General features: G+C 48.5%; 1 protein-coding gene across 5 annotated transcripts in view; it reads left to right on the plus strand.

The window, feature by feature from the left end:
* ADCY10 (adenylate cyclase 10) overlaps window positions 1-22,801 on the plus strand; it is a 4,100,562-nt gene that overhangs the window by 3,744,920 nt on the left and 332,841 nt on the right. The gene's annotated exons all lie outside the window — the stretch shown is intronic.

The raw sequence follows: 22,801 nt of genomic DNA on the forward strand, positions 1-22,801 counted from the left end.
ACCACAGTCCTCAGTGACAGCAGAAAATGTTTCCACTGCGACCTCCTATCAGTGACTGCAGACAGTGTTTCTACTCCTATCTCTTGTCCTCAGTGATTGCAAACAATTTTTCACTTCTACCTCCTCTCCTCAGTGATTGTAGACATTGATTCCACTCCTACCTTCTTCCTCAGTGACTCCAGACAATGTTTTCTACTCCTACCTTGTTCTACAGTTTCTGCAGATAGTTTTTCTACTCCTAGCTCCTGTCCTCGGTGACTGCAGACAATGTTTCCACTCCTACCTCGGTCCTCAGTGACAGCAGAAAATGTTTCCGCTCCTACCTTCTGTCCTCACTGATTGCAGACTATGTTTCCACTCCTACCTCCTTCCTCAGGGACTGCAAACAATGTTTCCACTCGTACCTCATTCCTCACTGACTGCAGACACTATTTCTATTCCTACCTCCTGTCCTCAGGGATTGCAGACAATATTTCCGCTCATTCCTCAGTGACTGCAGACAATGTTTTCACTCCTTCCTCATTCCTCAGTGACTGCAGACAGTGTTTCCACACCAACCTCCTGTCTTCAGTGATTGCAGACAATGTTTCCACTCCTACGTCCTTCCTCAGTGACTGCAGACAATGTTTCCACTCCAACCTTGTTCTACAGTGACTATAGACTGTTTTTCCACTCCCAGCTCCGGACATCAGTGATTACAGACACTGTTTTCACTCCTTTCTCCTTCCTCATGGACTGCAGACAATGTTTCCACTCCTACTTTGCTCCTCAGTGACTGCAGACAGTTTCCACTCATACCTCCTTCATCAGTAACTTCAGACAATGTTTCCACTACTACCTTGTTCTATAGTTTCTGCAGACAGTTTTTCTATTCCTAGATCCTGTCCTCAGTGATTGCAGACAATGATTCCACTCCTACCTCATTCCTCAGTGACTGGAGGCAATCTTTCCACTCCTACCTCGTTACTCAGGGATTGCACACAATGTTTCCACTACTACCTCCTTCCTCAGGGACTGCAGACAATTTTTCCACTCCTACCTCCTGTCTTCAGTGACTGCAGACAATGTTTCCACTCCTACCTACTGTCCTCAGTGGCTGCAGACAATCAATTTGTAAAGCGCGCGTTCTCACCCGTGAGGGTCTCAAGGCGCTGAAGGGAGGGGGGGTGCCGCTACTGCTCGAATAGCCAGGTCTTGAGGTGTTTCCTGAAGGTGAGATGGTCCTGGGTCAGTCGTAGGTGTGCGGGGAGGGAGTTCCATGTCTTGGCTGCCAGGTAGGAGAACGATCTTCCTCCGGTGGTGGTTCTGCGAATCTGATGGACGGTGGCGAGGGCGAGGCTGGTGGAGTGGAGCTGGCGGGTGGGAGTGTAGAACGACAGGTGGTTGTTGAGGTATTTGGGGCCCGAGTCGTGGAGCGCTTTGTGTGCATGGGTGAGCAGCCTGAACGTGATCCTCTTGCTGATGGGGAGCCAGTGCAGGTTTCTCAGGTGGGCAGATATGTGGCTGTGGTGAGGGATGTCGAGGATGAGTCGTGCGGAGGCGTTCTGTAAGCGTTGAAGGCGTTTCTGAAGTTTGGCTGTGGTTCCTGCGTACAGGGCGTTACCGTAGTCCAGTCGGCTGGTGATGAGGGCCTGGGTGACCATCTTTCTGGTTTCGGTGGGGATCCACTGGAAGATCTTTCGGAGCATGCGCAGGGTGTTGAAACATGAGGACGCGACTTCGTTGACCTGCTTGGTCATTGTGAGGGAGGAGTACAGGATGAATCCCAGGTTGCGTGCGTGGTCCGTGGGTATCGGTGCGGTGCCCAGCGACATGGGCCACCATGAGTCGTCCCAGGCGGATGAGGATTGTCCGAGGATGAGGACTTCCGTCTTGTCCGAGTTGAGCTTCAGACGGCTGAGCTTCATCCATTCTGCGACAACTTTCATTCCGTCCTGAAAGTTGGCTTTGGCGGTGAGGGGGTCTTTGGTGAGGGAGAGTATCAGTTGGGTGTCAATGATGTTGATGTTATGTTTGCGTGCGATGGCGGCGAGGGGGCTCATGTAGATGTTGAAGAGGGTAGGGCTGAGTGAGGAGCCCTGGGGTACGCCGCAGATGATCTTGGAGGCCTCGGAGCAGAAGGGTGGGAGGCGGACTCTCTGGGTTCTGTCAGAGAGGAACAATGTGATCCAGTCTAGGGCCTTTCCTTGGATCCCAGTGTTGTAGAGGCGGGTTATTAGGGTGCGGTGGCAGATGGTGTCAAAGGCTGCCGAGAGGTCACGGAGGATGAGGGCGGCTGTCTCTCCGTTGTCCATCAGGGTCCTGATGTTATCGGTGGCTGCGATGAGGACGGTCTCTGTGCTGTGTTTGGCTCAGAATCCGGACTGGGATGGGTTGAGCAAGTTGTTTACTACGAGGAATGCTGTCAGCTGTTTGTTGACGGTCTTCTCGATGACTTTAGCCGGGAAGGGGAGGAGAGAGATGGGGCGGAAGTTCTTGAGGTCTTGGGGTCTGCTTTTGGTTTCTTCAGTAGGGCGTTGATTTCTGCGGGTTTCCAGCTTTCAGGGAATGTGGATGATGTGAGGGAGTTGTTAATGATGTTCCGGAGGTGGGGTGCGATGGTGGTGTTGGCTTTGTTGAATTTATGATGAGGGCATGGGTCGGAGGGGGAGCCGGAGTGGATGCTGTTCATGACGTGGGTGGTGTCTTCGGTGCTGATGGGGGTCCATGCGTTGAGGCTGGAGGTGGAGGTCGCCGGTTTGGTGGCTGGGGGTGGGGTCTGGGGTCCGAAGCTGTCGTGAATGTCTGTGATCTTGCGGTGGAAGAATGTGGCGAGGGAGTTGTAGGAGAGTGGGGTCTGCAATCCTATGGTCACCCCAGATTTTTGCTTTCCCTGGCTGTGGGCCTGCTAATCAGACCCACAGCCTAGCTGTTCTCTCTCTAAATTGACAACCATGTACTTTAGATGCATTTACCAATTGGTACTGGGCCACCTTATCAGTCCCTGTACAGTATACCTTAGGTATCCAGGGCATAGGTGTACCCAGGGCCTACCAGGGGCTGAAGCATGTATTTTGCCACCCCTGGCTGGCCATCTAAAACTGACACAACTGGATGCATCACAGCTGGGGCAAGGTGGTGTAATCACCCTTTGCTATAGATATAGTATACCTATATCTAACCCTAAAATGGACACATATCCTCCTATCAGTCACACCTATGGCAGGCCTTATCAATCCTGAAGGCAAAGTGCTTGGAATTATGTGAGATGATGCTCTAGCATGAGCTGAGCCTGTCTACAGCTTTCGGAACCAAGTCCTTTAGCTGTTTCCATGATAATGCTATACCATATACTCTTAAGTGCATTATCAACCTCGCGGTTAAATGCTAACTCTGGTATAACATTATCAAAACATGTCGAGTAAGCTGTCATACGATTTGGAATACTACCCCCTCACCAATTCTGGCGACGGGGGTAGCATTCCACCCTTCTAGAGGGACACGACATGTATGTAACTGTGAACCCCGGTTAAAGTTAACTCGAGCCTCAGCATCACAAAATGGATGCTGCCACCACAGACACAAGTCTGACCTCCTGCTGCTGGGAGTCCTTCCAGCGATGGAGGCTTGGACAAAGGGTTTCCTGCCTGGGGAGGTGCTAGCACCACCCCAGACAGGATTGTGTGTATTGAGGTAGGGAGCCCTGAAAGGAATGAGACATGCCTGGGGCACACAAGGTGCCCTGTGCATACACCGGTTCAAACCAGTTGCTGGGGCACTCCAGCCCCAGCTCTGGCGGGAAACCGGACAAAGGATAGGGGGTGTAGCCACCCCCCTTCCTGGTCCCACCCAGGGGAGGGACCTAGTCAGTAGTGCAGCCCCCTTTAGGAGACTAAAGGTAGGAGCTGGTCCCATTCCAAATTAGATTATCCTGAACAATTCTACAAGAAGAAACTCTGGACTTCGACGTTCTGCTCCACAGAAGACTGAAGAATCTCCCTTGTGGACCAGGAGTGTCCACCCTGCAACTGCAGGCACCATCAAGCATCCAGCGGCTTCACTTTGTCGTCTTCCCTCGAGGATCCAGACTTCAGAGCCCGACGAGACCCAGATTCCCAGACCTCTCCGACCTCAACTCACCTCTACAGCAAAGCTGAGACCCGTGGGTGCGACGAGACATGTGGGACCGGCCATCTTGAATGAACCTGCACTTCGCTTCCAGCACGACTCCTGAGGTAAACTCGACCAAGTGCTTTGGGGATTGAGAAGCCCCAGCCCCGAGCAGCCCCTGCACTGAAGATCAGCCCTCCAGCTTCCACAAGATCTGCGTGGGGCCCTTCTGCTTGTTTGCTGCTCAACGCGTTGTCTGGTCACTTGCCGGCTGGCTAGTGACCTCCTAGACGACAAACCTTTGAATCTTCACTGCTGGTCTGGTTGCTCCAGACTGGCCCTTGCTCCCTTCCAAAAGAGGGGCACCCCGGACTCTCCTAGTCCTCACCAGACGTCTTTTCCACTCACCGCGTGGGTTGCCTTTGCCAAGGCCTGTTGACTCCAATCCCAGATCCGACACCGCTGACAACGAGAAGCTCCATGGGACTGCTCGTGCCTCCATCCTGGTTGTGGAAGACACCTCCTGGTCCACGTGGCTGTAGAGTCAAGCGTCCACTCTTCACCTGATCGCGACGACAGCATCTGTTTCCTTCCTGGTTCCACACTGGTCACTGGCTAGTGACTTTGAACACTGTCCCCTCTGCTTTCAGGTCCTCTTCTTCACTGATCCACCCTTGGATCGCACCGGACACCTTCCTCCTGGTCGCCTGCAGCATATTTTCTTCCAGGCTTCATAGACTTCAACGCGAGAACCCGACACACTTTGACACCTATGCACCCGCAGCCCGTGGGTGAGGTAACGAGAGCATTTTGGTGCTCAAGGGCAGTTTAACTGTCCTAGTGTCCAGTTCCACAGTCGTTTTAGTTCTAACTAGTCAGGATTGTCCGTACTTACCTTTAACGTGAACTGTACTATCCATAGACGTTGTTACGCATCTCGCGTGTGAGTTCACACTCTGCACACGCGTTCCGTGGGCCTCCTATTACTTACCTACGGTTAGTGTAGCGTGGTCCCATCGATCCTACAGCCTCTGGACAGCTCCATTCCTTTTATCGACTTTCACATTCCACTTACTTAGTATATGGTTTGTCGTGCCCCTAGGGCACCATTGTAATTTTGTGCAACTTATCGTATTTTTCCTAAGAGATTGTCATGTGCTTAGCCCTCTGACCTCATAAAGAGTTCAGAGGTGTTGTTATTAATAAATATACTGTTTATTTTCATAACAACCTGTGTGGTATCCTTTCATCTGGTTTTCAAGGGGTTATATTGTGGTAAAACAGCTGGCTTCACATGCCAAAAGAGTTTAGCCTAAGACTGCTTTGTCCATGCTACCATTAGAATAGCTGGTCTATAAGGTTGACTTACAACCAATCAACATAAGGGTTGTTTGGACTGATACAAGGTGATCACTAGAACTAGTGAGCATCATATATCAGGCCAACTTCTCACATCGGTGGCAGCGGTGGGATTTGAGCTTGCTGTTGTTTTTACCACATATAATCTTGAAATATCATTTGAAAGATCACATAAGGTACTCTAGGTACATATAACAAGCTTAGAAATACTCTGAGTTCTACTGAACCAGCTGTTGTAGTAGAAAGAGCCTAGCACACCCTGACTACAACTCTTAGCAAGGGATCAGTAGGAAACCCCATAGTGTAGGTAGGTGCATCACTTACACCTCACTAGAAAGCATGTCTACCCATGGAGAGTCTTCAGAGACTCCCCTAGTGGTTAGTGACCCTCCACAGGTCCTTTTCAGATATGCAGCTCTCAGTTTCCAGGAGATGAGACAATTGTGTACCTCCAGGAAATTGAAACAGGGTTCTAACCCTACCACTCCTTTTCTGTTAGGTCTCTTAGAGACATATGATGCCAGAAGGGCTGCTACTGCAGGCCCCTCTAATCCAGATGGGAGCATGCCCCCCTTAAAAGGTACTCCTGGAGATCCAGACCTCCCTGAAACAGAGAATGTAGATGAGGAGGAGGAAGAAGAATAACCATCTGGGGATGAGGCAGACAAAGGTTCTGTGATAGTCAGCAGACTCACAAGGGCCAACTTAGACCTACATAGGGAAGGAACTGGGGAACCCCCAGTGCTGAACCTAAGCAGGCCTAACTATGGAGTTAGAAGAGATAGATCTCATTCTAGGGACTCCAGTAGATCTGTGCACGCTCGTGCCTCTCATGCATCTGCTCAGAGGAGGATGACTTCCCCTCAGAGGAGAGAGCATGAGGCAAAGATGAAGGAAGCTAATCTGAGGATCCAAAGGGAAGAACTTGCCCTGGCCAAAGAGAAGCTTGCCTTTGCTAGAGAGCAACAGTTGAGTGGGGTAGTCCCCACTGGTGGCAGCAATATCCCTAGGGATAGAGAAAGGGGTTTTGATACTAGAAACCTGAGTAAAATAGTGCCCACCTATAAGACAGGAGATGATATTCACAAATGGATAACTGCTTTGGAGAGAGCCTGCAAAGTACAGCAGGTACCCCAGAGTCAGTGGGCAGCTATATTGTGGCTCTTCTTTGAAGGTAAAGGTAGAGATAAGCTCCTCACTGTTAGAGATGAGGATGCTAATGATTACCAAGTCTTGAAAAATGCACTGATTGATGGGTTTGGCTTAACCACTGAACAGTACAGGTTAATGTTCAGGGACAACCAGAAAACTCAGGCTCAAGATTGGACTGACTTTGTTGATTTTGCCACTAAGGCTTTGGAAGGCTGGCTACTGGGAAGTAAAGTTACTGATTACACAGGATTGCATAATCTAATTATGAGAGAGCAAATCTTAAATTATTGTCAGAACCAGTTGTTGCATCAGCACTTGATTGACTCAGATCTGACCTCTCCCCAAGAATTGGGAAAGAAGGCAGACAGATGGGTCAGGACAAGGGTCAAGCAGCAGAACCAGAACCAGGGTGGTGGCCAGAAGAAAGCAGACCAGAAGGGTAATGAGAATAAGCAAAATGACCAGAAGTCTTCAACAGGGCCCCAACAACCTAACGAGGGTGGGTCCCAAAATTCCCAAAAGAAGAAGAATGATGGTCCTAAGAAACCATGGTGCCAATACTGTAAAAGTAAGACTCACTGGTTTAGTGAGTGCACCAAGAAAGGCCAAACTCCTACCACTACTGTCCCTAAGACACCTGCACCCCCTAGTACAGTTAGTAGTGGTAGTGTACCTCCCAAGGATATAGTTGGGTTAACCCTGGGAACTGAGGTGGGTTCTGACTTAGTCAGAATTCCTACTCAAGCAGTTCTTGTTTGTACTGGGGACATGGATATGACCCCTACTATAAGTCCAAGTACTCTAGGCAAATACAGAAAAACGCCTTTAATCAATGGAAAGATGGCTCAGGCCTACAGGGACACGTGTGCCAGTGTCATCATGGTGACACCAACATTTGTGGACCCTGACCAGATCATGCTAGGTTCAGATTACCTAGTGACCAGTGCTAGCAATGTCACTACCAATCACAGTATGGCAGTTGTTAGTTTCTCCTGGGGAGGGGTAACTGGCCTCAAAAGGGTTGTAGTTAGTTCAGACCTCCCAGTAGATTGTCTTTTGGGCAATGATTTGGAATCCTCACTGTGGTCAGATGTGGAGTACAGGACTCATGTAGAAATGCTAGGTCTCTCCTCACATGTCCTTGCTGTGACCAGGTCACAGGCCAAGAAATGCCCAGCTGAACAAGTGCTGAATCCTGGAAGAATGGACCAGACACTACTCAAGAGAAGGAGTGGTAGGGTTAAGGCAGAGCCTTCCCCCCTGCCTCAGGTTGAGGATCAGCCCTCCCAGGAGGCTGACCCAGAGACCCCAGAAGGAACTGTCCTAGAAGAGCTTGAACCTGGTCAGGTTGAGTTTCTTGGGACAGGGGGACCTTCCAGGGCAGACTTGAGGCAGGCACAGTTAGACTGTTCCTCTCTTGAACCCCTCAGACAGCAGGCTGCTGCTGAGGCTGCAGGGAATGCTACAGGTGCCCATAAGGTATATTGGGATGATGGACTCCTATACTCTGAGGCAAGAGACCCCAAACCTGGTGCTACCAGGAGGCTGGTCATCCCCTTGTCTCTTAGAGGTTTCCTTCTCACCTTAGCCCATGAGATTCCCCTTGCAGGCCACTTAGGCGAGAACAAGACTTGGGACAGGCTTGCCCCACACTTTCACTGACCTCATATGTCTGAGGACACTAAAGAGTTTTGTCGCTCATGTGTCACCTGTCAAGCCAGTGGCAAATCAGGTGGCACGACAAAGGCCCCCCTCATACCACTACCTGTGGTGGGGGTACCCTTTGAAAGAGTGGGGATAGACATTGTTGGACCAATGGACCCCCCAACAGCATCTGGGCACAGATTTATACTGGTGGTAGTGGAACATGCCACCAGGTATCCAGAAGCTATTCCCCTTAGGACCACTACAGCTCCTGTTGTGGCCAGGGCCCTACTTGGAGTTTTCTCCAGAGTGGGGTTTCCTAAGGAGGTTGTCTCTGACAGAGGTGCAAACTTCATATCAGGATACTTGACTGCAATGTGGAAGGAGTGTGGAGTAAATTACAAATTTACCACACCCTATCACCCACAGTGCAATGGGCTTGTTGAGAGATTCAACAAGACCCTCAAAGGGATGATAAAAGGGTTACCTGAAAAGCTTAGGCGAAGATGGGACATCCTTTTACCCTGCCTCCTGTTTGCTTACAGCGAGGTCCCACAGAAGGGGGTTGGTTACAGTCCTTTTGAGCTTCTGTTTGGGCATCCTGTAAGAGGACCCCTATGTCTGGTGAAGGAAGGATGGGAGTTACCTCTCAAAAAGCCTAAGCTTGACATAGTGGAATATGTACTTGGTCTCCACTCCATGATGGCAGAGTACATGGAGAAGGCATCCAAAAACTTTGAGGCCAGCCAAGAACTTCAAAAAGCTTGGCATGACCAAAAGGCTGTCCTAACTGTTTACCATGCAGGACAGAAGGTGTGGGTGTTGGAGCCAGTGGCCCCAGCAGCTCTCCAAGACAAATGGTCTGGACCCCATACCATCATTGAGCAAAAGGGAGAAGTCACCTACTTGGTAGACATGGGAACTCCCAGGAGCCCCCACAGGGTGCTTCATGTAAACAGGCTCAAGGCATTTGTCAACAGGGAGGACATGGGCTTGCTCATGGCCACAGATGAGGGGCAGGAGGAAGATAGTGACCCTCTCGCAGACCTGCTCACTCAGAACCCTGATGATGGGTCAGTAGATGGTGTAGTCTTTTCTGACAGCCTCTCTGAGCATCAACAAAAGGATTGCAAACAGGTTCTTCAATCCTTTAGACAAATGTTTTCACTGACCCCCAGTCAGACAAACTGGTGCACCCATGAGGTGGACACTGGTGACAGTCTGCCTGTCAAGAGTAAAATCTACAGGCAACCTGACCACGTCAGGGACTGCATAAAGAAAGAAGTACAAAAGATGTTGGAATTGGGAGTCATTGAACCCTCAGAGAGCCCTTGGGCTAGTCCTGTAGTTCTAGTGCCTAAACCTTACACCCAGGATGGTAAGAGAGAGATGAGGTTTTGTGTAGACTACAGGGGTCTCAATACTGTCACTAAGACAGATGCCCATCCAATACCTAGGGCAGATGAACTGATAGACAAGTTGGCTTCTGCAACTTTCTTAAGTACATTTGACCTAACAGCTGGTTATTGGCAGATCAGGTTAGCTGAGGATGCCAAGGCCAAAACAGCATTTTCTACCCCAGGAGGTCATTACCAATTTGTGGTGATGCCCTTTGGTTTGAAAAATGCACCTGCCACTTTTCAAAGGTTGGTAAACTAAGTTCTCACTGGGTTGGATGACTTCTGTGTAGCATATCTAGATGATATTGCTGTCTTTAGCTCCACCTGGGAGGATCACCTGATCCACCTGAGGAAAGTTTTGGAGGCCCTGCAAAAGGCAGGCCTCACCATCAAGGCCACCAAGTGCCAGATAGGGCAGAGTCAGGTTGTGTACCTGGGCCACCTTGTAGGTCGAGGCCAGGTTCAACCATTGAAGAGCAAGATACAGGCCATAAAGGACTGGGCTCCTCCAACCACCCAGACACAGGTCAGAGCTTTCTTGGGCCTGTCTGGTTACTATAGGAAGTTTGTCAAGAATTATGGGTCCATTGTGACACCACTTAATGACCTGACAAGCAAGAAAATGCCAAAGAAAGTTCAGTGGACAGTTAGCTGTCAGAAGGCATTTGATGACCCAAAGCAGGCCATGTGTACTGCACCTATTAGAGGTTTCCTTCATTGTCCAAACAGATGCATCTGAGTTGGGTGTAGGAGCTGTTCTATCTCAACTGAATAATGATGGTCATGACCAGCCCATTGCTTTTATAAGCAGAAGGCTGACCCCTAGAGAGAAACATTGGTCAGCTATTGAGAGGGAGGCCTTTGCTGTGGTTTGGGCCCTTAAGAAGTTGAGGCCCTACTTGTTTGGAACTCACTTCAAGATTCAGACCGACCATAAGCCCCTCTTAGGGCTAAATCAGATGTAGGGTGAAAACCCCAAACTTCTTAGGTGGTCCATTTCCCTACAGGGGATGGACTTTACAGTGGAGCACAGACCAGGGACTGACCATGGCAATGCAGATGGTCTCTCCAGGTATTTTAACTTAGAACAGGAAGACTCACCTGGTTAAGGTTAGTTTAATGTCCCTAAGTTTGGGGGGGGGGGTTATGTAGGAGAGCGGGGTCTGCAATCCTATGGTCACCCCAGATTTTTGCTTTTTGCTTCACTGGTTTACGACTTTCCCTGGCTGTGGGCCTGCTAATTAGACCCACAGCCTAGCTGTTCTCTCTCTAAATTGACAACCATGTACTTTAGGTGCATTTACCAATTGGTACTGGGCCACCTTATCAGTCCCTGTACAGTATACCTTAGGTATACCGGGCATAGGTGTACCCAGGGCCTACCAGGGGCTGAAGCATGTATTATGCCACCCCTGGCTGGCCATCTAAAACTGACACAACTGGCTGCATGACAGCTGGGGCAAGGTGGTGTAATCACCCTTTGCTATAGATATAGTATACCTATATCTAACCCTAAAATGGACACATATCCTCCTATCAGTCACTCCCATGTCAGGCCTTATCAATCCTGAAGGCAGAGTGCTTGGAATTATGTGAGATGGTGCTCTAGCATGAGCTGAGCCTGTCTACAGCTTTCGGAACCAAGTCCTTTAGCTGTTTCCATGATAATGCTATACCATATACTCTTAAGTGCATTATCAATCTCGCGGTTAAATGCTAACTCTGGTATAACATTATCAAAACATGTCGAGTAAGGTGTCATACGATTTGGAATACTACCCCCTCGCCAATTCTGGCAACGGGGGTGGCATTCCACCCTTCTAGAGGGACACGACATGTATGTAACTGTGAACCCCGGTTAAAGTTAACTCGAGCCTCAGCATCACAAAATGGATGCTGCCACCACAGACAAAAGTCCGACTTCCTGCTGCTGGGAGTCCTTCCAGCAAGGGAGGCTTGGACAAAGGGTTTCCTGCCTGGGGAGGCGCTAGCACCACCCCAGACAGGATTTTGTGTATTGAGGTAGGGAGGCCTGTAAGGAATGAGACATGCCTGGGGCCCTGTGCATACACCGGTTCAAACCAGTTGCTGGGGCACTCCAGCCCCAGCTCTGGCGGGAAACCGGACAAAGGATAGGGGGTGTAGCCACCCCCCCTTCCTGGTCCCACCCAGGGGAGGGACCTAGTCAGTAGTGCAGCCCCCTTTAGGAGAATAAAGGTAGGAGCTGGTCCCATTCCAAATTAGATTATCCTGAACAATGCTACAAGAAGAAACTCTGGATTTCGACGTTCTGCTCCACAGAAGACTGAAGAATCTCCCTTGTGGACAAGGAGTGTCCACCCTGCAACTGCAGGCACCATCAAGCGTCCAGCGGCTTCACTTTGTCATCTTCCCTCGAGGATCCAGACTTCAGAGCCCGACGAGACCCGGATTCCCAGACCTCTCCGACCTCAACTCACCTCTACAGCAAAGCTGAGACCCGTGGGTGCGACGAGACACGTGGGACCGGCCATCTTGAACGAACCTGCACTTCGCTTCCAGCACGACTCCCGAGGTAAACTCGACCAAGTGCTTTGGAGATTGAGAAGCCCCAGCACCGAGCAGCCCCTGCACCGAAGATCAGCCCTCCAGCTTCCACGAGATCTGCGTGGGGCCCTTCTGCTTGTTTGCTGCTCGACGTGTTGTCTGGTCACTTGCCGGCTGGCTAGTGGCCTCCTAGACGACAAACGTTTGAATCTTCACTGCTGGTCTGATTGCTCCAGACTGGCCCTTGCTCCCTTCCAAAAGAGGGGCACCCCGGACTCTCCTAGTCCGCACCAGACGTCTTTTCCACTCACCGCGTGGGTTGCCTTTGCCAAGGCCTGTTGACTCCAATCCCGGATCCGACACCGCCGACAGCGAGAGCCTGCGTGGGACAGCTCGTGCCTCCATCCTGGTCATCGAAGACACCTCCTGGTCCACGTGGCTGCAGAGTCAAGCGTCCACTCTTCACCTGATCGCGACAACAGCATCTGGTTCCTTCCTGGTTCCACACCAGTCACTGGCTAGTGACTTTGAACACTGTCCCCTCTGCTTTCAGGTCCTCTTCTTCACCGATCCACCCTTGGATCGCACCGGACACCTTCCTCCTGGTTGCCTGCAGCATCTTTTCTTCCAGGCTCCATAGTCTTCAACGCGAGAACCCGACACACTTTGGCACCTATGCACCCGCAGCCCGTGGGTGAGGTAACGAGAGCATTTTGGTGCTCAAGAGTAGTTTAACTGTTCTAGTGTCCAGTTCCACAGTCGTTTTACTCCTAACTAGTCAGGATTGTCCGTACTTACCTTTAACGTGAACTGTACTGTCCATAGACGTTGTTACGCATCTCGTGTGTGAGTTCACACTCTGCACACGCGTTCCGTGGGCCTCCTATTACTTACCTAGGGTTAGTGTAGCGTGGTCCCATCGATCCAACAGCCTCTGGACAGCTCCATTCCTTTTATCGACTTTCACATTCCACTTACTTAGTATATGGTTTGTCGTGCCCCTAGGGCACCATTGTAATTTTGTGCAACTTATCGTATTTTTCCTAAGAGATTGTCATGTGCTTAGCCCTCTGACCTCATAAAGAGTTCAGAGGTGTTGTTATTATTAAATATACGGTTTATTTTCATAACAACCTGTGTGGTGTCCTTTCATCTGTTATTCAAGGGGCTATATTGTGGTAAAACAGCTGGCTTCACATGCCAAAAGAGTCTAGCCTAAGACTGCTTTGTCCATGCTACCATTAGGATAGCTGGTCTATAAGGTTGACTTACAACCAATCACCATAAGGGTTGTTTGGACTGATACAAGGTGATCACTAGAACTAGTGAGCATCATATATCAGGCCAACTTCTCACAGGAGTTGCAGAGGTCTTGTGACGGTGAGATGTCGTTGTTGCTGGCGCTGGGATTGGAGAGCTCTTTGACGATGCTGAAGAGTTCCTTGCTGTTGTGGGCGTTGTTGTCAAGCCGCTCTTTGAATGATGTCCTTTTGGTGGTGCGGATCATCTGGTGGTATTCGCGGGTGGCGCTCTTGAGGGCTGTCATGTTTTCTTGTGTCCGCTTATGGCGCCAGGCTTTTTCGAGGGTTCTGCATGATTTCTTTGCGATTTTGAAGGCGTCTGTGAACCATGCGGTTTTTCTGTTGCTAGTCTTGCCTGGGGGTTTCTTCAGAGGGGCGAGGTTGTCGGCGCAGTTGGTGATCCACTGTGCGAGGTTGTGCGCTGCGTCGTTGGTGTCGGCAGGTAGGTTCTGGCTCAGCGATGTGGTCAGTTGGTCTGTGGTGACTTTGCTCCAGCATCTGTGGGGGATCTGTGGTGTCAGGTGGTGGGAAGTGGTCTTTTTGAAGGTGAAGTGGATGCAGCTGTGGTCGGTCCAGTGTAGTCCAGAGGAGTGGCTGAAGGAGACGTGGTTGCTGGTGGAAAAGATGGGGTTGAGTGTGTGGCCGGCGAGGTGGGTGGGCATGTGCACCAGTTGCTTGAGTCCGAGGTTGGCGAGGTTGGCGAGCAGGATGGTGGTGTTGCTGTTGTTGTTTTTCTCCAGGTGGAAGTTCAGGTCCCCTAGGAGGATGTACTCTGGAGAGGCTAGGGCGTGCGGGCTGATGAAGTCAGTGATGGTCTCGCTGAATTGTATTCGTGGGCCCGGGGGTCGGTAGATGAGGGTTCCTCTGAGGGTGGTCTGGGGGTCGGTGTGGATCTGGAAGTGTAGGTGTTCGGCGGCGGCTCAGCGATTGCAGACAATGTTTCCACTCCTACCTCCTGTCCTCAGTGACTGCAGACAATGATCCCACTCCTACCTCATTCCTCAGTGACAGTGTTTCTACTCCTTGCTGCTGTCCTCAGTGATTGCAGATAATGTTTTGACTCCTACCTCGGTCCTCAGTGACAGCAGACAATGTTTCCACTCCTACTTCGGTCCTCAGTGATTGCCGAGAATGTTTCCACTCCTATCTCCTGTCCTCAGTGACTGCAGACAATATCTCCATTCCTACCTCTGTCCTCAGTAACTGTAGACAATGTTTGCAGTCCTACCTCCTGTCCTCAGTGATTTCCGACAATGTATGCTCTCCTACCTCCTTCCTCAGGGACTGTAGACAATGTTTCCACTTGTAATTCGTTCCTCAATGTCTGCAGACAGTGTTTCTATTTCTACCTCCTGTCCTCAGTGACAGCAGACAGTGTTTCCACTTCTACCTTTGCCCTCAGTGACTGCAGGCAATGTTTCCACTCCTACCTCCTGTCCTCAGTTATTGCAGACAATGTTTCCACTCCTACCTCATTCCTCAGTGACTGCAGAGTGTTTCACTCCTACTTCCTGTCCTCAATGATTGCAGACAATGCTTCCATTCCTATATCCTTCCTCAGGGACTGCAGATAATGTTTCCACTCCTACCTCGGTCCTTAGTGACTGTCAACAATTATTCCACTCCTACCTCCTGTCCTCAGTGATTGCAGACATCGTTTGCACTACTACTTCCTTCCTCAGTGACTGCAGCCATTGTTTCTGCTCCTATCTCGTGTACTCTGCGACTCTAGACAATTCTTCCACTCCTACCTCTTGTGCTCGTTTACTGCAGAGTATGTTTCCACTGCTACCTCCTGTCCTTGGCAACTGCAGGCAATTTTTCCATTCTTACCTCCTGTCCTCAGTGAAGGCAGACACTGTTTGCACTGCTACCTCCTTCCTCAGCTACTGCAGACAATGGTTCCACTCCCACCTCCTGTCCTCAGTGATTGCAGACAATGTTTCCACTCCTTCCTTATTCCTCAGTGATTGCACTCAATGTTTCCACTCCTACCTTGTTCCTCAACTACATCAGACAGTGTTTCCACTCCTACCTCGTTCCTCAGTTACTGCAGAGAGTGTTTCTACTTGCCCCAGTATTGGACTTTCATAGATTCCCATGCTTTGTATCATTCCCCTGTCGTCGGAATGGGAGCCTCGGTAATAGAAAAATACCATAGCAGTAGGTACAAAAGTGAAAGACAGGCCTAGGCCTCATCTCATTTTGTAGCCTATCCGCCTCTTTTTGTAAAAGAGACCAAAAAATTGCAACTACCAATCAGAGTAGCCTCACCCCCTAGAACCCTCCTGAGAGAGCCTCAGAGCCTAAGATTTTCTACTGCACGTTGTGCTAAGGGGGTCTCCACTGAGCTCTGCTCAGATTTCTCTTGAGTTTTAGAATTTTCTTTTTCTTCTTTGTGAACTATAATATTTCTGATAAGGAGAATAATGCATTATTCAGAGCCTGTGCTACCTGTTCAAAGAATAGGCTATACATTGAGGGCAAGCATTAGGACTGAATATACTGCTTGTATCCGGATCACAAGGCCACAGATTGTAAGATCTGCAGGACTTTCTCTACGAAGACCTTGAGAGACAGGGAAGGCCGCTTGTTAACCTGGTTGCAGAAAATGAAGTTTCGTAAGGAGGTTCTATCATCCAACAGTGAGGATTCTTCCTCAGCTTCGTCCTCCAGGAGATCCAAGAAAAGGGGTAGGTCCTCCCTGGCAACATCTTCTGAGCCCCCTGTTAAGGCCCTGCAAGTGACCTCTGATAGGTCTGAGAGGCCCAGTCCCAAGCAATCTCCTCACCGAGGAGTAAAGGAGAGGCTGGGACTGACTGAGGTGACACAGTCATCAAAGAAGATACAGAAAACCCCTTCTATTGCTTCTCCACCATCTGAAAAGGAGAAGGTATTCAAAAAACCTGCTACTGTCCTTCAGGAAGGAAAATCGGATAAGAAATCTTGTCCGTTGACGACAAAAATATCTGGTACGTCGACGACGACATCCAAAATTAACTTGGGTTCTGTTACAGCTCCGTCGACGGGACCGTCGATGGCAGCTTCGTCGACGGCGGCTGCAGTGATATCTTCGTCGACGTTTAAGGTTCATGTTCCCTTCTCGTCGACGATGGTGCTTTGATCTTCAACGTCGACGATGATGACATCGAATATAGCGTCGACGGCTGCAACGTCGACGAGAACGACGCCGTGGACGACGACAGCGGTGATGATTATGACGACGAGCTCGTTGACGACACAGTCGACGATCAGTCCACCGGCAGCGAGGTCCATCTCTCCGTCGACGACGAGCTCGTCAACGACTTCGTCGACGATTAAAAGGGTCCACATTTCTATAAAAAGACAGCAGATCACCCCAGAGATGACATCTCCTCACAGAGTAACACCCTTGCCTCCAACTTTGCTTTTGGAGGAGGAATCAGATGATGAGGATGGCCTTTATGGGGATGCTTACAGCCCATCCCAACTTCAAGTGAAGTACCAAGATTCAGACTCTGATGACTACTATAAGGAGGTACGCCATTTTGTTCAGCAAGAGAGGCCTCAACAACAACAAGACATGGTGGCAATGCCTTCCTCTCTCATAACGGAATTGCAGATGATGCTACAGGATTACAAAAGAAGGTTTCCGTCTCAAGCTTCGCACCAGCAAGCGCAGCCTCCTTCTCCTTCCATTCCTGCTACTCCTCCAGCTACAGTGACACCTCATGTTTCTCGAGCTTCGGAGCCAGATCCAAAAGAAAGCCATCGGGAGGTTATTGCTATTCAGGATGATGATGACTCAACTGATAACGATCATCAGATAGATCAAGCCCCAGACCTGGATAGAGATTGGGACGAGTATGTTATTCAAGATCCAGCCTCACCATTGCCGGATCCTGCTACTTCTCCTCCAGCAGACATTTGAGGTTTCCATAACCTTATGAAGAGGGCGTCCAAGAGGTTTGGTCTTCCTATTACTACAGTACAGTCGGACTGTTTCCTTTACGACTTCAAGGAGCCTTACAGAAAACCATCCGTTCAATACCGATTGTTGAACATGTGTGGTCGGAAGGTACTAAAGTGATGCAGAATCCAGCTACGGTCATTCCTGTTCTTACCCGGCTGGAGAAAAAATATAAGGCTCCAGAAAACAGTCCCGCTTGCCTGACTGGTCAACCAAATCTGGATCCAGTTATTTCCCAGGCAGCGCAAAGAAAGTCCAAAAATCCATCAGCACCTCTTACGACACCGCCAGACAAAGAGGGGAGACTCCTGGACAATGTGGGAACAAGGTTCTCCTCAATGGCCAGCCTTCTAGTCCGAGCTGCTAATGCTCTTGCAATCCTGGGTAGATATGATCGCCAAATGTGGTGCGATTTATCCCCGTTTGTTGACCAACTTCCGGATGGTGCAAAGGAAGAGGCAAGAAGATTCTGGAGGAAGGAGAGCGTTCATCTTCGGAGGTGATAGATTGTGCTATGGACATAGTAACCACCGCTTTCCGAGCTCTAGCGGGATCAGCAGTTTTAAGTGTCAGGGCTGGCTTCGGGCAACCTGGTTTCGCCAGGAAGTCCAAAATAAGATCTTGGACTTACCTTATGACATCAAGAAGGACACGTACACGGCAAGGTCCTTGGGGGCTTTGCATTACCGCAAGGTACGTTTCAGGGGTGTGAAAGGGAGAGGTTTTTCATTCTACAGAGGTGGCAACCAACAGCGCCACTCTTCTTACTCACAGTCCTCTCAGTCATACAAGCCCCAATACTCACAACGCCAAGGTCAATCGGCGTCTCTCTCTCACCAACCATCAAGAGGACGACCGGGACGTCAGGGGAGAGGTACGTCTAAACGACAATAGTGGCTTCATGGCTCTGTCTACTGTTCCTCCCCCTCTAGTAACATCAGTGGAGGGCAGGATATCAGAATACCTCCACAACTGGAAAATTATTACATCGCATCGGTGGGTCCTCAACATCGTACAATTCGGCCACACACTAGAGTTTCAAGAATTTCCACCATCCTGAGCTCCTCACGCCACGGAATTGAAACATCTAAATCTTCTGCGTCTCAAAGTTCAACAGCTGCTCATCAAAGGGGCGATAGAATCGGTTCCTCAGACCCAACGAGGGAAAGGATTCTATTCCAGGTTTTTCCTGATTCGCAAGACGGAAGAAAAGTGGGACCCAATTCTAGACCTGAGGGAGCTCAACACCTATTTCATAAAAATCTCTTTTCGGATGGTTTCTCTCCAGGATATATTGCGTCTCCTAAATTCTGGCGATTATATGGCAACTCTAGATCTAGAGGACGCATATTTTCATGTTCCCATTCATCCGGCCCACAGGAGGTATCTTCGCTTTACAGTAGCCAAGAGCCACTTTCAGTTCAAAGTCCGACCTCTCGGACTAAGATCTGCACCACGGATATTTACAAAGGTATTGGCACCAGTGGCAGCTTTTCTCAGAAGGCAGTCTCTGCAGGTGTTTCCCCACTTGGACGACTGGCTGATAAAAGCTCCAACCTCTCAAGCAGCCTCAAAAGCAGTCGAGGATTTTTTTCAACTTTTCAGTCATCTGGGTCTAGGCCTAAACAGAAGCAAGTCTGTCCTTCTTCCGTCTAGGTCGGAAAGATTTGTGGGTGCCATTCTGGATACAACTCTTTGCAAAGCTTTCCCTTCAGAGCAGAGACAGAACAGGCTGATTCTTTCTGCCAACCTATTTCAAAGGAAACAAACTCTTTCAGTCCGTTAGTACAAATCCCTTCTAGGGTCAATGTCATCTTGCATTGCATTAATTCCGCACTGCAGGCTTCACATGCGTACCCTGCAGGAACAAGTAGACTTGCAATGGCGTCAAGCAGAGGGGTCTTTCGAAGACAGGATAAAGATTTCTCACGTCATGAAGAAGGTGATCAGGTGGTGGACTATAACAAGCAATATCGAGGAAGGTCTCTCCTTCACGGTTCCTCCCTCTCCGTTAGTCCTGACCACAGACGCTTCTCTAGAAGGCTGGGGAGCTGTATTACAGGATCTTCAAGTGAGCGATCACTGGTCTCCAGAGCTTCGCACCTCTCACATCAACCTACTGGAACTGAGAGCAATTTGTTTAGCTCTACAAGCTTTCCTTCTAAAAATGAGAAACTCTACATTTCTGGTGCGTACAGACAACACAATGGCCATGCATTATGTGAACAAGCAAAAGAGGCACAGGAGATCTGGGAATGGGTTATTTGTCACCAGATATCTCTCTCAGCAGAACATCTACCAAGTTCTCTCAATGTGGAGGCGGATTCATTGAGCCGCCTAAGGTCAATCTCCCACGAATGGGAATTGGATCAGAGAACTCTCGACAGAATATTCTCTCGTTGGGGCACTCCTCTTATAGACCTGTTCGCGACTCCACAGAACAAGAAATGCCAATTCTACGCAAGCAGTTATCCCCATCGAGGGTCGCTGTTGAATGCCCTTTCGATAGCCTGGTCAGGCGCATTTCTTTACGCCTTTCCACCGATTCCTTTGATACCAAGGATACTGAGGAAACTCAAGACGGAACCCTGCACCATGATTTATTAGCCCCAACTTGGCCCTGTCCATTTTGGTTCACATAGCTCCTCCTTCTATTTCAGGATCAACAAATTCTCCTGCATCCAATTCCTACCCTGCTGACGATGTCCCAGGGCCAAGTAATGCATCTGGACCCGAGCTCTCTGCAATTGACAGCTTGGCTCCTGAGCACCGGGAGTTCAATGCTTTAGATATCCCTCAAGATTGCAAGGACATTTTAGCTCAAGCTCGGGCTCCTAGTACAAACAGGGCAAAATGGAAGCGCTTTTGTGCATGGTGCCAAAAGGAAAATCTTCATCCTTTTACTTCGGCTCTTCATAAAATCTTACCGTACATATTGTCTTTGGCCAAATCAGGTCTTCAACACTCTTCCATTAAAGTGCATCTGGCAGCGATCTCGAGGTTCAGATGAACAACCTCTGGGCCTTCTCTTTATTCCGTGAGGGTGATCAAGCAATTCCTGAAGGGTCTATTCAGGGCTTTCCCTCCGGTGAGACCTCCTCCTTCAATTTGGCAACTCAACCTGGTCCTTGCCCATCTCATGAGGGCTCCTTTTGAACCAATACATAGAGCGGACATGAAGTTTGTGTCCTGGAAGATTGCTTTTCTTCTGGCGATAACATCAGCTAGGAGAGTTGGATAACTTCAAGCTCTCACAATTGTTGAGCCTTTCTTACAGTTCAAAAAAGAGTCTTTGATCTTACGTACAAATCCAAAATTTATCCCAAAAGTCCATTCAGATTTTCACCTAAATGAGCCTATAGTACTAAAGACATTATTTCCTCGACCTTCATCTCTGTAAGAGAGATCTCTCAACACTTTGGATGTCCAAAGATGCCTGAAGTTCTATCTTCAACGTACGAAAGAATTCAGGAAGACTTCGCAACTTTTTTGTGGCTTTTAGCGCTTCAAGGAAAGGTTTGCCCCTGTCAAAGCAGGGGATCTTACGTTGGATTGCAGCACAATTCATTTCTGTCATCAAGCAGCGGGGAAGCCGCTGAGGGGACGGATCAAGGCTCATTCTATGAGATCAGTGCCATCATCTACGGCTCTGTTCTCTGGTGTCCCTATCTAGGACATTTGTAGGGCAGCTACATGGAGCAGTGCCCATTCATTCACAAACCACTACTGTTTGGATCCTTCCACAAGGAGTGATACAGCAGTAGGACAAGCAGTCCTGGGGAATTTATTCCAGTGAGCGGTGAGCTTTCCCTTCTATCCCTCCTTCCTTTATTGCACATTTTGTATTTGATAATATGTAGTATCAAAGAAAAGGTTCCTTTCTGGGTAATTATTTCACAAGGTGACCATGAGGCCTATCCGTAGCAGTTAACTGTATTTGGCATTTACAGTTGACGAATTCAAGAAGTCAAAATTTAAGTCTCCACACTAGGTTATTTATACTTTTTACTCAAAGTTTATTTTATAAAAATTCATATTTAGGAATTCATTTTAAATACACATTGTAATTTAACACTGTGGTACTCTGGTACAAGTATATGTCTAATGGCTAACAATTCCGTGTTACGGTTATCTAACACAGAGTCACCACTTTAAAGTATGCATTCAATATTTAAAATACAAAAATACAATGAATTAATAAAAAACATTTTTTCACAGTTTAAAATAGTCCAAAGAGTCGACGCGTTTCGGTGCGTTTATTGTACTTGGTGCACCTTCATCAGGACAGAATAAGTTAAAAACAGGTTTATATCTTCTTTCTGAAAAAATGAATAGAATGCATATTATTAGTGCGGAATTCCTAATTTGAGTTTTTTGTCCTAGTGGTGGGCTTAATACTTCAGGTTTACAACAAAATTTTCTTACTTTAGATTTAAGAAAAGGGCGTCCTTCAAGTGGTTTTCTGGGACGTATTGTTCTTTAATTTGTCTGGTAGCACGTGTTTATCAATTCACGGCCGTCAGTGATCTATAATCATAATTTCCTTTTTAGTTATTTTTTTCATTGTTTATATTTTCAAGTCTAGAGTCAGTTACAATATGCTGTGCTGCACTTACTTGTATAGATTATTAAAGGCATATAATCAATGATGCGGGATTGATGATGTCATCTCCAAGTGGCGTGTTTTTCTTAAGGTATGTGCTCCTCTATGTAATCACGTGACAATACTCTTAAATGGAGGAAATATAATATATCTTTTAGGAGCTGTGTCATATTTAGGGAATATTGGTATCCAACATGCCAGATTTATACCTACCAATCATGTGACTCGTGTCAGTTTTCAAGGCTTTAGCTCATTGAGTTGGTAGTCCTGACGTTTCTTGAATTTGTTGTCACTGTGCTTGCTTGCCTGAGACCAGCCTCGCTCCTTTTTAAAAATTTTAAGAGCTATTCGTGGGGCATAACAAAGGTAAGGCGTAGATGTTAGTTTAGTTTGGACAGTTAAACGCTGTCTTATCATCACATTCAATCTTGAAAAGTAGACACAGGCCATTATTGCCTGATAGTCTACTTCAAACTTTATTTGCATTTATTTTAACCCTTTAAAACACGAGCATGCTTGAGTATCCACTTATGCTCCTAGTTCCCCATTTAAATTATGAGTATCCTAGTTCCCCATTTCAATTATAAGGGCACTCCTTAAGCTATTTACCCTAAGAGTTACCCCTGATATCCCGCTAAAACTGCGAGCTCACTCCTCTACTTAACGGGAATGCTTTCATTACCCTCACTCGACTCCGCTACGTGTAACAGGGTGTTGAGAGCGTTCTTACCTCTATTCTGGCTGGTGATTCCTTCGTGTGGCTGGCTTCCGCTTCACT

The sequence above is a fragment of the Lissotriton helveticus genome, chromosome 3_1 (assembly GCF_964261635.1).
Source record: "Lissotriton helveticus chromosome 3_1, aLisHel1.1, whole genome shotgun sequence".
Taxonomy (NCBI): Eukaryota; Metazoa; Chordata; class Amphibia; order Caudata; family Salamandridae; genus Lissotriton; species Lissotriton helveticus.